The sequence below is a fragment of the Mastomys coucha genome, unplaced genomic scaffold (assembly GCF_008632895.1).
Source record: "Mastomys coucha isolate ucsf_1 unplaced genomic scaffold, UCSF_Mcou_1 pScaffold13, whole genome shotgun sequence".
In the NCBI taxonomy this organism is placed as follows: domain Eukaryota; kingdom Metazoa; phylum Chordata; class Mammalia; order Rodentia; family Muridae; genus Mastomys; species Mastomys coucha.
Window position 1 is genome coordinate 4,475,130 of NW_022196895.1, and position 5,507 is coordinate 4,480,636.

The following is a 5,507-nucleotide window of genomic DNA, read 5'->3' on the forward strand; positions in this document are numbered from 1 at the left end:
CCAGCAACCACATGGTGGCTCACAACCACCTGTAATGAGATCTAATGCCCTCTTCTGGTGCATCTGAAGGTATCTACAGTGTATTACACAGGAGGGAGTGGGGCTGGAGGGAGCGGGCCGGAGCGAGCCCATCTGTACATCTACAGTGTACTCACACACATACAATAAATAAGTCTTTTTTTAAAAAAAAGATTAACTAGCTGAAGGGCCCAAGTGCCACTGCCTCAGTCTTACTTGGGAAGGAGAAGAAAGCAATCAGAAGATGGGGAGGGAAGGAGGGACCTGGTGGGAAAGGGGACAGGGAGGAGAAGAGGGGAAAGGGACTGAAGCCCTGAAGGACAGCAGAAAGAATGGAAACAGGCAACCTCAGAAGGTAGGAGGTGGGAGTGACCCTCCAGAATGTACCAGAGACCTGTGAGGTGAGTGACTCCCAGGACTCAAAGTGGGGGGACCTTAGATGAAATGCCCTACAGTGGGGAGAGGGAACTTGTAGAGCCTACCTCCAGCAGGAAAACAGGGCACCAAGTGATGGGGTTGCCATCCCATAGTCAAAACCTCTGAACCAGAACTGTTCTGAACTGTTCTTGTTTGAAAGAACTGCAGGGACAAAATTGGAGAAGAGTCTGAGGAAAAGGAGGTCCACTGACAGGCCCAAAGTGAGATCCACCTCAAGGGGAGGTCCCAAGGCCTGACACTATTACTGAGGCTATGGAGCGCTCACAAAAAGGGGCCTATCATGACTGCCCTCTGAAAGACCCAACAAGCAACTCAAAGAGTCAGGTGCAGATATTTACATGTAACCAATGGACAGAAGCTGCTGACCCCTGTGGCTGAATTAGGCAAAAGATGGAAGAAGCCGAGGAGGAGGTCGACCCTGTAGAAGGACTAGAAGACTCAATTAACCTGGACCCCCCAAGATCTCTCAGACACTAGACCACCAACGAGACAGCATACACTAGCTGATATGAGCCCCCAACACATATACAGCAGAGGACTGCTGGGTCTGGGTTCAGTCAGAGAAGATGCACCTAACCCTCAAGAAAGTGGAGGCCCCCCAGGGAGCGGGAAGGTCTGGTGGGGTGGGAGGTAAGGGAGGTGGGCACATCCTCCTGGAGATGGGGAGGGGTGGGGTAGGGGGTAGGATATGTATGTGATATAGAACAGTCAGAGAGTGGCCCAGGAGGGAGATAAAATTTGGATTATTAAAAAAAATTAAATAAAAATTTAAAAAATTATCATAACTTCTTGTGATATATAATTTTATAACAAACTACCATTCTGTTATCACATTAAGTTCCAGTATGGGAATGTAAATGAATAGTCGGATTACAGAAGAAACAAAACTATCCTTTCCCAGATATCAAATAGTAACAGAGATGAAAAGATTACATTTGTGAGAAGTTATGTTTTTCCACAGATTCTGTGAACATATCCAAATCATTTCTTTTTTTTTTATATAATCAGAAAAGAAACTGGAACCGCAATAGAAGCAATTTTGTAATATTGTCATTTACTTTCATTGGGAAAATATAAATATTATTCAATTAAAAGTTCTGAGTAACTGGGACACTCTAATGACTCAATCAAGAAACACGAACAAGAAACATGAACAAGAAATAAAGTAAAAAAAAAAAAAAAAACCACAGTGAGCTTTGTAATCATTGGGGACTTTTTGTACAATTGAAATAAAAAGGGTCAACCTGGAGCTGGAGAAGTTTCAGTGTAGTAGGAGTTCTTGAAGCTATTAATTTGTTAAGTCTAACATTTTAATATACATAGTGACTCAGTTAAGCACGTGGTTGGATCCAGATATTATATCTCCTCTCTTCTTAGCAGGAAGTAGTGCTTTACCCACTCTGCACATTTGCATTTAAAATAAAAGTATACCCAAAATGGAGTTCCTTTTGGAAACTTTAAGGTTTCAACAATTTAAAAATGGTATATTTAAGGCCAAATCATACTGTATGATGAGAAAATTACATTATTAATGCAGTGAGATTTGAATCATTTAAATATGAATTTATGAGTTAAATAAAACAAGATCTTGGTAAGCTGTCACAGCAAAAACATGATTAATGAAAGGGCCTACCACCATCTTTTCAAGTTTTACCAAAAGGACCATTACTTCTCACAATAGGAAAACACACCAAGAAAAAAATTTAAAGTTCTCATTTGAAAAAATACCTAAATATAAAAGGATTTAGAGATCTATGAGGTGAGTGTTAGTGGTGAAATATGAGTTCGTGTGGATGTGCTTTCACAAGGTGGCACAAGTTTGAGGTAAGAAATCTAAGGAGTTGATGTACTTAAGTTTTATAGCACAGGGTGTGGTTAGATGAACCCAATAAAATCTTTTTCCTCCAGGCTGAAGGGATTTAAAAAAATATTTAAAATAAAATTACTGTGTGTCTGCATGTTTGTGTGTATATGAGTGCAGGTACTTGTAGAGGCCAGAAAGGGTATCAGGCCTATGGAAACAGATACAGGCACTTGAAACAGCCTGACATGGGCATTGGGAACTGAAATATGGTGTTAACTGATTTTTAATATCCATGTATCTCTCTATATACATATATGTGGGGCAGTGATCTATCTGCTCAGGTAACTTAGGCTCAGTAGAATATTTGCCTTTGAGCCCTGGAGCTCCTGCGGGCAATTTCTGCTTGCAGGTGGGCCGAAGGAGCTTGGCCATAACTCCCGAGTCTTTGGTTCCTGTTTCAGCCACAACCCCTCACAGCTGCTCCTGCAGGAGATGTGTGCTCTATAGGCAAGGCAGACAATGCTCCAAGCTCCCAGCATTCAAGCTGGACCCTACACCTAGTCATCTGACCACAAGCCAGACATGCCACACCCCATACAATATAAGGGGCAGTTTGCCCCCTCTTCTCTCTCTTGCTCTCTCTTCCTCTCACTCCCGCTCTTCACACTTCTCGTCTCTCCTCTCGCTCTCTCCTCTCTTTCCTGCTCTGTTCTCTTCTCTTGGCTTCTTGCTCTCTTGCTTTCCTTTCTCTCTCTCTCTTCTCTTCTCCTTCCTCTCCTTTCCCTTTCTACTTGACCGGCCTATTTTCTCCTTCCTACAATAAAATATCTAATTTATACATTGCCTCCTTTTTAACTAACGTGCTCCCCGCCTGCAGGCCTCAACACCAGGGAGAGATCGAGCTCTAGGCCTCAGCCCAGGCCCCACCTTTGGTACAACACATATACATACATGTATTATGTGTTTATATATATATATATATATATATATATATATATATATATATATATATATATATATATATATATATATGTTTGTGTGTTCTTTTTTTGGTGTAGCCCTGGCTATCCTGGAACTGACTCTGTAGACCAGGCTGGCCTCAAACTCAGAGGTCTGCTTGCCTCTGTCTCTGGAGTGCTGGGATTAAAGGGGTGAGCCACCATAGCCAAGCTGATTTTTAATTTTTTTTTTCAAAAAATTATTTATTTTATTTATATGAGTACACTGCCGCTGTCTTCAGACACCAGAAGAGGGTATCGGATCCCATTACAGATGGTTGTGAGCCACCATGTGGTTGCTAGGAATTGAACTCAGGACCTCTGGAAGAGCAAGCAGTCAGTGCTCTTAACTGCTGAGCCACCTCTCCAGCTTGAATTTTTTTCTTCTTTTTTTAGTTTTTATTTATTCTTCTCTCATACATTACATCCTAAATAAGAGTTTCCTCTCCCTTCTCTCATTCCAGTTTTTCCTCCCCAAATCCTTCATTTCCCTGAATTTTAAAAGTTTTAACAATGGTAAACTATGTGTATCTATTAATTTCAGTCTTTTGTAAACCTTTAAATAACAGAATTAACTTTCTAGGTTTTTTTGTTTTGTTTTGTTTTTTGTTTTTCGAGACAGGGTTTTTCTGTGTAGCTCTGGCTGTCCTGGAACTCACTCTGTATGTGGACCAGGCTGGCCTCGAACTCAGAAATCCGCCTGCCTCTGTCTCCTAAGTGCTAGGATTAAAGGTGTGCGCCACTACTGCCCGGCACTAACCTTCTAGTTTTGTTTTTACCCTTCTCTGTTAAAAACTCCTTTACTTTAGGAAAGAAATTTACCATAAAAACCTCCATATTAATACCACAAGACAAAGTAACATAATGATATTAACTAACTTAATCCCAATTACATTTGTGGCACAAGATAACAACCTAGAACAGCCTGTTCACATACAGTTGAAGGCTCTTTGAGGACTTAGGCAGACTTTATTGCTGCTTAGGTTTTTTTATTTTTTACATCTTTAAATCTTACATATATGGGTGTTTTGTCTGCATGTATATATATGCATCATACGCATGTAGTGCCCACTAGGGGCAGAAGAAGACATTGGATTCTTGGGCCTGGATTTACAGATGGTTGTGAGCTGCTATGTGGATGCTGGGAATTGAACCTGGACCCTCTGGAGGAGCAGCCAGAGTACTTAACCACTGAGCCATCTCTCTAGCTCCCGCTTAGATTTTTCAAAAAAAAAAGACAAAAAAACAAACAAAAACAAAAACAAAAACAAAAAAAAAAGGAAAAGAAAACAAGATTTTTTTACTTTTTTTTTTTTTTTTTTTTTTTTTTAAATCTTTGAAGCCCCTGAGAGTTGTGGAACACTAAATACTAGGAGGACCTAGCTGATGTACCAGATGATTTTGAACAATTATTTTACTTTGGTAGAAAAGGCAGAGAGAAACCACACAGCTAAATTTCTTCATGTTAACCCTTTAATTAGTTTTGGATACAAAAGCTTTCTGTTCCTCTGAAAAACTAAAGTGGTTAACAAATGGTTAGTTTTATTCTTTAGGCTAATTTTCTGTTGAAAACACTGGCTGTAGACCAGACCTATAATATTTGTATACTTATGTAGTTTTTTAAAAAGCATATTTGAAAATTTATAAAAATCATATCCTACAACATTCCATCATGTTGAGTATGTCAGAAACCTACTCATATAGCACTGTAATACATGCAACACAAGAACATTTTCTGCTAAGACAAATATACATTTAACTTTTCAAAAATTATTATTATTGTTATGCAGTGTATGTGAGTGGGGTATAAGAATGCCACTGTGCATGTGTGAAGGTCAGAGAACAAATTCTGGGAGACATTTCTCTCTCCTTCCACTGTGCTTCTGGTGACAGAATTCAGATATCTCAGGCTTGCACAGCAAATGCTTTTATCTGCTGAGCTATCTCACCATCTGTAAAACATCCATATTGAGTCTAATGACTTAATTAATATGGAGATTCTTAAATCCATATTGCCTTTTTGTAAACAATATCAATTTTACTTTGATAACTTTAGCATATATATATAATATTAACTATTAAAATATCTAATTTTATAACATGATAAAATACACTCTTAAGATTAAATTAATATTGAGTAATGCTTTGGTTTGCTTATTATTGCTAAGAGAACAGCATGACCAAAAGGTCTTGGAATGGAAAGGTGTATTTCAGCATGTATGTTTTTTTTTTTTAATGTTTGTTTGTAG